The sequence below is a fragment of the Mastomys coucha genome, unplaced genomic scaffold, assembly GCF_008632895.1.
Source record: "Mastomys coucha isolate ucsf_1 unplaced genomic scaffold, UCSF_Mcou_1 pScaffold22, whole genome shotgun sequence".
In the NCBI taxonomy this organism is placed as follows: Eukaryota; Metazoa; Chordata; class Mammalia; order Rodentia; family Muridae; genus Mastomys; species Mastomys coucha.
Window position 1 is genome coordinate 155,619,626 of NW_022196905.1, and position 12,449 is coordinate 155,632,074.

The 12,449-nt window shown below is 46.6% G+C and overlaps 1 pseudogene; it reads left to right on the plus strand.

Annotated features, from left to right (window-relative positions):
• The window catches only part of LOC116068918, a 113,114-nt pseudogene that overhangs the window by 6,053 nt on the left and 94,612 nt on the right, over positions 1-12,449 (plus strand).

Below are 12,449 nucleotides of genomic sequence, written 5' to 3' on the forward strand. Positions count from 1 at the left end.
TGTGCACATGCCAACTGGTCCCTCTTCTACTCTCATGTGTGTGTCTGTGTGTGTGCACATGCCAACTGCCCCCTCTTCTACTCTCATGCCATGTGTGTGTCTGTGTGTCTGTGTGTGTGTGCACATGCCAACTGGTCCCTCTTCTACTCTCATGCCATGTGTGTATCTGTGTGTCTGTGTGTGTGTGCACATGCCAACTGGTCCCTCTTCTACCCTTATGCCATGTGTGTGTCTGTGTGTGTACATGCATGTGTGAGTGTGTGTGCAAATGTGCATATATACATGTGTGTCTGTGTGTGTATTCATGTGTGAGCATGTATATGTGCATATATGCAAGTGTGTGTCTTTTTATGTACATATGAATATATGTGAGCATATGTGTGTGTGCATGCAGTGTATAAGTGTGTGTCTGTGTGTGCATGCATGTGTGAGTATGTATGTGTGCATGTGTGTAAATGTGTGACTTTTTATGTACATGCATGTGTGTGAGCATGTGTGTGTGTGCATTTGTGAATGCATGTGTATAATTGTATATCTATGTGAGCATGCATGTATGTGAGCATGTGTGTGGTATACATGTGTGTAATTGTGTGTATCTTGTGTATATGTATGCATGTGAGCATTGTGTGATAGACATGTGTGTATCTATGTGTGTGCATGCATGTGTGTATATGTGCATGCATGTGTATTAGTATCCATACACGTGCATAGTATGTGTGTGTGTGTGTGTGTGTGTGTGTGTGTGTGTGTGTATGAGAGAGGCAGAGACAGAGGGGAAAGACTCAGCGAGCCAGGGTTCCTTAGCGGAGCGTGGTTGAGGTTTTTACCAGCACATGGACACTTGTTGGTCACTATACTACTAAAGTAGATGTCTCTCTCCCTACTTCACCAGAAACCACGAACGAACTGCCTATACACCCTCAGGAAGGGGCAGGGCTTGTGAGGCTCTTCCCCCAGCAGCAGGGGGCATTTGTGTTTTAGTTAAATATATGTTCAAGTGAAGGACTGTACGCCGAAAAACCTGTGCCGGCCCCACTACCCAAAGCAAAGAAGGAGATGAGGGTCTGAAGCTTGGAGGAGCAGGGCTTGTCTTGTAGGCGAGGAAGCCCTGGGGAAAAGTAATGGGACACCTTTATGTGGGGAGTGTACACAGAGCCACTACATTTGACTGTTGAAGAGGTCCAAATGTCAGAGGTTCAGATGCCTTCAGTTCAAGGAGTGAACATGAAGGGCCCAGGGGTATGCAACCCTTCAGTTCCTGGCACTCATAGGGCTTCAGGGTCTAAGGTCCTGAGTGGTCCTTCTCCTCTGCTAGTCATTGGTCATTTGTGAGCCAATCAAATAACTCCTGCCAGGACACGTGATCTCCCCCGCCCCGCCCCCGCCCCTTGGTCTTCGACAAAGCTGCTAGGCAGTGGGTAGAAGCCCGAGCCAGGCAAACTGCGTTTGGCGTTGAACTGACTCATGTGATGTTGAGGTTCAGTGAAGGACTGAGGAGGGAAGACAGAAGAGAACTGAGGGACAACCGGGCCTCTCAGGACAGTTAACATCCACTGACACACAGAAAACAGCAACAAATTTGGCGCCCTTGGCCAGTGGGAGCCCCTAGCTGCCTCTCCCTAGCTTGCCAGACAGGACTTTTCGATCCTTCCAGGAAGTACGTGACACACTGGCGAGTGGCTTATGTCGTGATTTAAGTGTCATGAGGCACTGAAACATGAGCATGAAATGAAGCGTTATTATTTTTTAATGAAAACTGAACTGAGTATCTTAGAAAAACCAGATAAAAACAAGTTGCTTTTAAAAATCTAGAAGTACCCATGTGTTCGATCAGTGTAAATCCTGGGTTTGAAGGTGGTGGTGATTAGACCCTAAGATCCCACGGTCAGGGGTCTTCCCAGGCGGGTCTACTCAGTTGTCTCACTTTGACGAAGCTTGGGAGATACGTCATGAGCCAGTGCTGTTGAGATGAGAGGGAGGTTTGCTGAGCTGCCCGAAGAAGCCCGTCCACTAAGCAGAGATTGGCACTGCGTCAGAAGTGCCCGTGTTCTTTCCTGGGAGGTAGGGGCAGGAGGCACAAGAGCTCTGGGCAGGTTGAGCTGCATAGCTCACTGAAGGCCAGCCTACTTTACATGGCACCTATGCCAAAAAGCAAAACCGAAACAACAAAAAAGGCATGCTCCACATTAAGATGCTGCAGGCATAGATCTGAATTGTTCTGTGAGTCCATTCGCCTCCAAGACAGATCTGGCCACAGACCCGTTCTGTATGGTGGATCTGGAGGACTTCCAGGATGGGGGAGGCTTGCAGGGGTAGGGGGACACCGTTCTGACTGCAGTGCAGACTCTAACGACCTTCTGGTGTTCTGCTGTGATGCTGTGATTAGTGGAAAGTACAAGTAGAATGGGCAAGTGCCTAGGATGCGTGTCTACAGAAGGGAGTGGGGGTGAAATGGTTTGGGAGTCTGAGGATGAGCTCACAGAAGGGCTGGGCCTTTCCAACTTGGGAACGGGGAAGTGGTGCCCGTGGAGGGCACAGTTGTTATACTCCATGCACTCTCGCATGTTCTCCACATCCAAATCCCACCCCAACCTTCTCAAAAGACAGTTGTCAGATTAGACCACACTGTGCCAGTGTGACCTCTCTCAGCTAGTGCTATCTGCAAAGAGCCGTCTCCCCCAACCCTGATCCACTAAAACTGGGGCTTATGTGTCTCGGTGGGTGTACAGTCAGACCCCCGAAAGACCAGGTCATATTCTGCACACAGCGCTGATCATCATAGGCACAGATCCGCACATGATGTTGCCCGTTGCTTCCAGCAGCTGGGAGCTGAGCAAGCTGCGGCTCATCCCTGGGATTCAGTGGCAGGAACAGTAAGCTTTGCTTCACCAGGAAAGCATTTAGCTGTGTGTCATCATTTTTTCCCAGTGAATCAGATGACAAGCTTGCTCCATTGCTGATTCAGGGAGTGGCCTTGTGGTGTCTCTGTAGAATCAGAACCCACGCTGTGGCACACGTGAAACCCAGCTTGCCAAGGGCACCAGAATAGCCTGGGAACTGAGCAGGACTTTGGATTTGGCATGCAGCACAGACGCCAAGATGGGACTCTTGATGCACAGCACCCGAGGCAGAGTCTACTGCCTGCCTGCGCCAATGGGGAAGAGTGGGCCCACAGCTTAACAAGGGAGGCCAGGATGAGAAACCACAGCTCCCTAAGGCTTGCTACAAGCAGTATAGCTCAAGACTGGACAATGAGGTTGCCATGACGTCTCCAGTCTCTTGGTGAAGGAGTCACTTGGTACCCTGGGTGCTCCAGGACCCCAATCCTCTATTACTACCTGTCTTCATCCATATCCAGCAAATTTGTTCCATTGAAACTTAGCCCAGGCACATGTGCCCATCACATGCACACACACTCACACACACACACACACACACACACACCACAATCATGTCCATCATCATCATCGTCGTCATCATCATCACCACCACCATCATAGTAATTTAAACAATAAACTTAAAAGAAAAAGAAAGCATGTGTGTGGAGGAGATGGCTCCAAGGTCGAGAGCAAATGTGTACCGCAGAAGGAGCAGAGTTTTAGCCAGCTCCCACCTTGGTCAGCTTGTAACAGACTGTAGCTCCAGGTCCCGGGGATCTGACATCCTCCTCTGGAGCTCTGCAGACACCCACACTCAAGCAAACATTCACATACACAGGTACACATGGACACATAATTTTAAAATAGAGTAAGTCTTTCAAGAAGAAGAAGAAGAAGAAGAAAAAGATGATGATGATGATGATGAAGAAGAAGAGGAAGAGGAGGAAGAGGAAGAGGAAGAGGAAGAGGAAGAGGAAGAGGAAGAGGAAGAAGAAGAAGAAGAAGAAGAAGAGGAAGAGGAAGAGGAAGAGGAAGAGGAAGAAGAGGGAGAGGAAGAAGAGGGAGAGGAAGAAGAGGGAGAGGAAGAAGAGGGAGAGGAAGAAGAGGGAGAGGAAGAAGAGGGAGAGGAAGAGGAAGAAGAAGCCGAGAAGTGGTGGTACATGTCTTTAATCCCAGCACCTGGGAGGCAGAGGCAGGCGAGTTTCTGAGTTCGAGGCCAACCAGGTCTACAGAGTGAGTTCCAGGAGAGCCCCGGCTACAAAGAGAAACCCTGTCTTGAAAAAAAAGAAAAAAGGAAAGAAAGAAAGAAAAAGAAAGCTCAGGAGCATGTCACATGATCAACTCAACATCTCTCTCAGGGAACCTGAGGATAAAGAACAAGCCAGACCCTGGTCTTCAGAAACAAGTGGTCATAAAGAGCAGAGTGGAACAGGGAAATAGAGAAGAGAAAATACCAAACTAAGCCTTCCCTCATTTCGCTGTTAGCATGTCTGTCAAAATGTCACACTAGATTTCTCTAAATATTTGAAATTTTATTTTTAAAAAATTCTGCAAAGGCTGGGGTGAGGGTTAAGAATGCTCGCTGTGCAGACATGAGGACCTGAGCTCAGAGCCCAGCACCCATGTTAGCAGCAGGAGCCTGTGGTTCTAGCAAGCCTGGGAAACAACACAGTCTCCTCTGACGGGCCCAACCCTTTCAGGGGGTGCCGCTCCCCAGCACTGAGGAAGAAACCGGACTTAAGGGAGCAGCTTGCCCAAATTCATACAACCAGTATGTTGTGGAGGCCCCTAGAGCGTGCTAGCAGCCATCAGATGGGGCGTTATCTCCTTTACACATTTACTCTATGAGCAGATTGACAGCCACTGTAGACTCAATGACGGTCTCAGCAGGCATGGTGACACTCGGCGCAATGTCCACTCTGGACATTGTAACAGCCACTTAAGCATGATGATGTCATATAGTCATTGTGATGTTCACTGGAAACACTTTAGGTGGTGATGAAGTGAATGACAAAGAAATCTGGTGTGGCACTTCCAAGTTGCTGACTGGTCTGTGTGTCTCTGTGTGTCTCTCTGTCTCTCTGTGTGTGTCTCTATCTCTGTCTCTCTCTGTGTGTCTCTCTCTGTGTGTGTCTATCTCTGTGTCTTTCTGTCTCTCTGTCTCTTTCTGTGCCTCTCTATCTCTGTCTCAACATGTCTTTCTGTCTCTGTGTGTGTTACTCTTCTCTCTCTCTCTCTATCTCTTTGTCTCTGTGTGTCTCTATCTCTGGCCCTATGTGTGTTCCTGTCTCTATCTCTCTGTGTGACTATCTCTGTCTCTTTGTGTCTTCCTGTCTCTATCTCTCTGTGTGACTCTCTATCTTTGTCTCTTTGTGTCTTCCTGTCTCTATCTCTCTGTGTGACTCTCTTTTTCTCTCTCTTCTCCTTGTGTGTCTCTCAATCTTTGTCTCTATGTGTCTGTCTATCTCATGTGTCTCTCTATCTCTCTATTTCTGTGTGTCTCTGTCTCTGTGTGTGTGTGTGTGTGTGTGTGTGTGTGTGTGTTAGCCATGGAGGCACACGAGTGGTCCATCTGAGGTAGTTGGAGAGGTGCAGAGTTCAAGGTTTCCATCACTATTTCCTCTGCTGTCCTCTACTCCGAAGCAGGCAGCACCCGCTCTAACTTTTAGAACAGCCAGCACACGAAAACCCCATATAAAGGAGACCACATCATTAGGTGCTAAACACATGTTTATAGTGAAATAAAAACAATTTTTATCTCTGGCCTTGTTTTACAAGCGAATGTGAGCTACAGGAAAACACTGACAGCCAGTCTTCCAGGAGTGTGGATTAATGAGAGTGCCGTAATTGCTATATGTTTGCTTGGTGTGGATTCAAAGGTAAATCACAGCAGAAGTAATTAGATAATTATTAAAGTGTGCATTTAATCTGCAAGCCCCAGGGAATATTACACATGAATTCATTGGAGCCTGTTCTGCTTCCTGTTAAGAGCACGTGCTGCCTCCAGGATCCTCTGCCAGGCAGTTTGGGAGAGCAGCAGCATGGGATAATATCTTTGCCTCAGGTCATGTCTGGCTATGCTGATCTCTGCCAGGCTTTGTGAGGTACCTTCCCAGGAAAGCCGAAGCTCATCAGAGGGTACATTAATCTGTCTGTCATCATCTCCTTTGGTGTTGGTGATAACTCTCTTTTCTAGACGTTTGCCCTGAGGCTAGGGAGCCATTTCCCATGAAGGCCCCTCTCTTGACGCTGTCCTTCCTGGTCTGTCAGAGCCAAAAGCCCTTCAAGACAGGATAGCATGGAGTGGTGGGATTTAACAACTAGACTAGAGAGTTCAGGACCACTTCTAGGCTTGTTTTGAGGAGAGCCAGTAGAAGGAAGAAGCACTCACAAGCACAGACAGCTTTGATTTGGTTTTAGTTCACTGAGTTTCCCTTCAGGCTGCAGGAAGGCCATGGTTGTTCTCATCTCCAGAGGCCAAGGACAGTAGGGTCGAGGTCAGCGGTCCGTAACTAAGGTGTGTTGGAAAGACAACCTCCACATCCCACTCCCAAGTCCTGCACTGAGATGCAAAGAGATGTCTTTCCATCGCTAATCACGTGGAAAGACCCTGGTTTAACAACACATGGAGTACAGTCACTTAGGGGTTCAGCAGATTCACTCCTTCACTAAAACACCAGTTTCTCTCCATGTGGAGACTTGTTAGAAATGTTCCCTATGCTTAAAGCTCAAGGACCACACGAGGGCTGATGTGATAATCCTACCTTGAAGGCTGGAATTGCCTTTTTCCTATATCCAGCCCCGTGGTGATAGACAGGCCCGTGGCTCCCCTGAGCGTCTTCTTCTCACCTGTAGCATGGTGTGGTTAGGAGGAATCAACCATTAACTAATGAAGTAAGTTGCAGGGTCTGTACCTAGAAAATCCATAATAAAGTTGAGCCAGAAAGACCTATGAAAACCACCTCAGCCATTGCTAGAGTCCAGCTATCAACTGCCAGAACAGAATTATTCTCTTCCTCCCAAAGGAGAAGCATTCGCAGAGGCTGAGCAAGGAGAGAGGCACTCCATCATCCTTCTCCAGAGTTCGTGGTGACATTGTCACACACGATGGCAATCAGTCCCAGCTGTCTGAACTATAACCTTCCTCGGAACACCCTGCCATTAAACCCAGACTCTTAGCAATTCTTAGCAACCCCCGCCCCTGGTCTACCTTACCTACTAAGAATTTAATTATATATTCAGTGCATACCAGGGCTTCTTTGGGCTGGTTCCACTACGACCTGGTAGTCCCCAAAAGAGTCATAGAGCTGGTAGCATTAAGCTGCTGGGACAGAAACTATAATAAGAGGTTAACAGGAGGATGGCCAGTAACTCTTACTATCAGACTCTTTTTAAAAGTCACCTACCCAAAGCTAGTTTCTAAGCATAAGACCCAGGTTTTCCCATCCTCTCCAGACTGGTATTCTTCATGGCATCTTACATACTTGCTCCAGATGTTAGTGTGAATCTTCAACAGTCTCAGACTTGCAGGGAACTGTGGCCATCTTGAAATCAAGGCATGAGGCCAGGTATGGAGCACACATAGCCCGAAGGAAATGCCATCAGCTTGCCCTTCTCTTCGTGGGTCTCCACCCGACTTCCCTAATCTGCAGACAGTTATTGTTGGTATGAGATTCTAACAGTGTCTCAGGAAGGGCACCTTTGTAATAGAGCGACGTCTACTCTACAGGTGAGCACATGCTCTCCTTCCAAGCTCTCCCAACAACCGCCTTCTAATTACCATTGCCTATCAGTATAGATGTGATGTGGGGTTAGGATTTGACCAGAACATCAAAATTCACATCTGTCCATTTGGGGAAGAGCAGCAAAAGCCAATGGAGATGGACTTGCTCCTCCTTTTCGCAGTATGATGTTCCCATGGTAGGTTGAGACATCACTCACTCCAAAAAGAGCATTTTAAATTTGCAAAGTTAAGCATCTGAGAGAGCTGTTTGCCGAATGAAGATGTGGGCTTGGGTTATTCTTCCCAAGAGCACAGGAGGCAGAAGACACTGTCCCCACTTCACGTCATAAACCCCGTGTGCCTGAAATGGAAGGGCAGAGAGATTTTATTCACCTTTGCTTCAAGCTGCCTATCTGGAGACCAGATCTTCATCTCCTCTCCGCAGCAGGGAAGTGGCCCCTGAAGGGTTAAAAGGACTCAGAATAAGTCTTTCTTTATGGTCACTTGATTATAGAACATTTAGGTTAAAAAGATACCTTTAAATGTGATGAACTACATCTACCCATTGTTCACCTCACTGGGCCCAAGAAGGCCCTCATGCCAACCAATGTGGAGGAGTACTGGCTAAAGAGTCTGGGGTTCCCCCTTGGGGAGGGAGGAGCCCAGGTGTCCCAGCACAGATAAGTTCTACTGTGAAGGGAGGGAGCAGGCTGGAGGGAGTGGCCGCTCGCTCTGTGCAGCTCTCTACAGCACAGAAGAGCACCTCCCTCCCCCCTAGCACCTATGTCCCTTGTCCCCATCCCAGTATCTGCTACAGGGCAGGCTTTTCATCTGCAGGCATTTCTGGGACACACACACACCCCCGGCCCCATCCCGACCCCCACCTGGCTTAATGTCAGGAATACTTGGTCTCAGCTCCTGGGAGGAAGACTGAGCAAGTGTGATAATCTTCCAGGCTGGCTTGTCTGGGAATTGTGAGGGAAACAGGCCCCAAGCCTCTCTCCCTGAGGCAAAGTTGACTATCTTCTCTCTGTGTGTCCTGATACTACGGAAAGGAATTTCTGCTGTCTTTGTGTGGGCGCTACCACAGTGACGAGGCTACCCTATTCCGTGTGACTGCTGCCTCACAACTGCAGTGAGTCTGTCTCCAGACACTCCCGTTCTGGAGCCCTGTGATTAGGCCTGTTACATAGGGGTGGGGGAGGGGGAAGAGTGCAAGCTTCAGAGCTGTACCCAGTTCACCTCAGAAGTCTGTTTACATGACCAATGAGCTGTGTTGAGAGGAGCTAGTGTTGAAATGAGTCTATTGATCACCTTTCTAAATACCCTTCTAAATATGAGCAAATAGAGCTGGGTATATCGGTATGCACCTTTAACCCCAGCACTTAGAGGGCAGAGGCAGGCAGACCTGAGTTCAGAGCTAGCCTGGCCTACATAGGTCAACCAGTTCAACCAGGGCTAAGTAACTGTTGTTGAAAACAAAAGAAGAATACAAATAAACCCCATATCTATTGCTTCAATGAGCAAATTTCTGTGACTTACCACCCAACACATTGCCACAGACCCTCCCTCCCCAGTCCAGTGACCCTCTAGCCTCACCCACAAACCTGTGTTATAAAACCTTTGCATCTCACGCTTCCTTTGAATCCTAACCACTTTCTTCACTCTGTGCTCATGAAGTTCTTCTACCTCATTCTGCATGTGCCATGTGACCTCTCAACAGAACTACAAGCTGCTTCCCCCAACACACACACACACACACACACACACACACACACCCTTCACTCTCAGTTCCTCACCTCTGTCAATTAACAGCCAATGAAGGAAATCTTGATGCCTTTTAATTTCCATCCCAGTTGATTTGACATCCAAGTTTATGCTGTTATTTTGTGGTACGAGCAACAGGGGCAGTTTAAATTCAGAAAATTTCATCCATAGGTGCTGCATTTACATTTCCTGAGTTGTTCGCTGTGAATAGAGTTTATACACTCCCTCTGAATGAGAACAGCGGTGGCTGAGGGGGCAGGAAGGAGCCTGTGAGGATGCCTGGGCCACCGCATAGCAACCGCCAGGTTTCCAAGGGCAGATCGCTCTCCGACCCTAAGCAACTGGATGAGAACATCAAAACATGCCTGCTACAAGACGGCTAATGCCCATTAGTGTTGGGGACTGTTACCTCGATCGGGAGTGACAGAGCCCTAATTATTAAGGTAATTAGAAGTTATAACACTGGCAACATGAAAGGGAGAAGTTCCAGAGCCCATTAACAATGTTACTTTAAGTGATCTGGCTGTGAGCTGTTCAAGCCTCTAATTACATTACACGTCCGTCTTCAAGGGCGATGTGATTAACCGATGGGCGAGGGATTAATGTATAGTGACTACTGTGTAAGCGCCGTAAGTACTATTTTCACAGGAACAGGCTTCACGCATGTCACTGAGTTTTCTTCCACTAAACTGTACACATTATGTCACCAAAAAAAAAAAAATCTCTGACCTTGATGCATTCATATGTTTTATGCACAAATATTTTGTGCTTTCTTGTCCCAATTAACTTGCTTCTTTATGTTGATGGCACATTCACAGGAGCGTAGTTAAAGGTAAACCCAGACGTTTTTCGCTCATGAACAAATGCAGGTGCGATTTATTGAGACACACAGAAGGTTAGCAATGTAACTCTCTTCCCCCCCCCCCCCAGGAGGGCAAGTTACAAAGGAAATCTTCAAACAGTAAATATGTCATTGAATATTTGTACTGAGTACTAAATTTTATATTGCATTTATCATTGTGGTTCTCCAAAACAGTTTATCATGCTATCCAAACTACTTTTCTTAAGACACAGTAAGAGGGTCAGTGAGTTGGCTCAACAAGTAATGGCGACTGCCACTAAGCCAGTTGACCTCAGTTCAAATCCTGATAGTCACAAAGTAGAAGGAAAACATTTACTCTAAGAAATTGTCCTCTAGCCTCCACAGGGATGCTTTGGCACACACACACACACATACATACACACACATATATACACATACGCACAAACATACACACACATATACAAACACATACATACACACATATACACACATACACACACATACGCACATGTACACACACACATACACACATACACACTCATACATACACACACATACACACATACATACACAAATACATACACACACACATGCAGACACACAAACACACACACATACACACATACACAAACACACACACATACACACAAACATACACACACATATACAAACACACGCATACACACATATACACACACACATACACACATATACACACAAATACACACATACACACATACACACATACACATACATACACACATGTACACACACATACATACACACATACACACACATACACACACATATACACACAAACACACACATACACACATATACATTCACACATACATATACATACACATACACACACATAAACACACATATATACATATACACACATACACACACATATGCACACAAACACACACATACACACATATACACTCACACATACATATACACACACATACACACACATAAACACACACATATACATATACACACACACATAAACACACATAAATACACACATAGATACACACATACATACATATACAAACACACACACATACACACACAAATACACACACATACTCATACACACACATACACAAACATACATATACACACCTACACAAACACACATACACACACACACACAAACACACACACATACACACAAACACAGGCTTGCACATTCAAATAAAATAATTAATTTAATGTAATGTAATAAAAATTAAAGATTCAATAAAATTTAATAATCATTTCTATGATAATTTTTAATTAAATATTTTTTTAAAAAATTAGACTTCCAAAAAGCACAGTTTCTCAAGCTGCTTTTTAATTTAACATTTAATTTAACTGTGTTTGTATGTGTGTGCATGCAGGCACATGCTGTCATAGGTGTGTGCAGGTCAAAGGACAGATTTTGGCAGTGGGTTCTCTGCTTCCACTTGTTTTGAGCTAGAGTCTCTCCTGTCCCTACTCTGCATATTCCAGCCTAGGGGGCCTACAAACTTCAAGCCAGTTCTCTAGTCTGCCACCTGTCTTACTATATGCCCATTAGGGTTGCAGATGCATGCCCCCATATGCACACTGGGATTGCAGATGCACACCGCCCTATGCACATTGGGATTGCAGATGCACACCGCCCTATGCACACTGGGATTGCAGATGCACACCACCATATGCACACTTGGATTGCAGATGCACACTGCCCTATGCACACTGGGATTGCAGATGCACACTGCCCTATGCACACTGGGATTGCAGATGCACACTGCCCTATGCACACTGGGATTGCAGATGCACACTGCCCTATGCACACTGGGATTGCAGATGCACACCACCATATGCACACTGGGATTGCAGATGCACACTGCCCTATGCACACTGGGATTGCAGATGCACACCACCATATGCACTCTAGGGCTGCAGATGCACACCACTATATTCACACAGAGATTGCAGATGCACACCACCATATTCACACAGAGATTGCAGATGCACACCGCCCTATGCACACACAGACTGCAGATGCACACCGCCCTATGCACACAGAGATTGCAGATGCACACCACCATATTCACACAGAGATTGCAGATGCACACCACTATATTCACACAGAGACTGCAGATGCACACCACTATATTCACACAGAGATTGCAGATGCACACCGCCCTATGCACACAGAGATTGCAGATGCACACCGCCCTATGCACACAGACTGCAGATGCACACCGCCCTATGCACA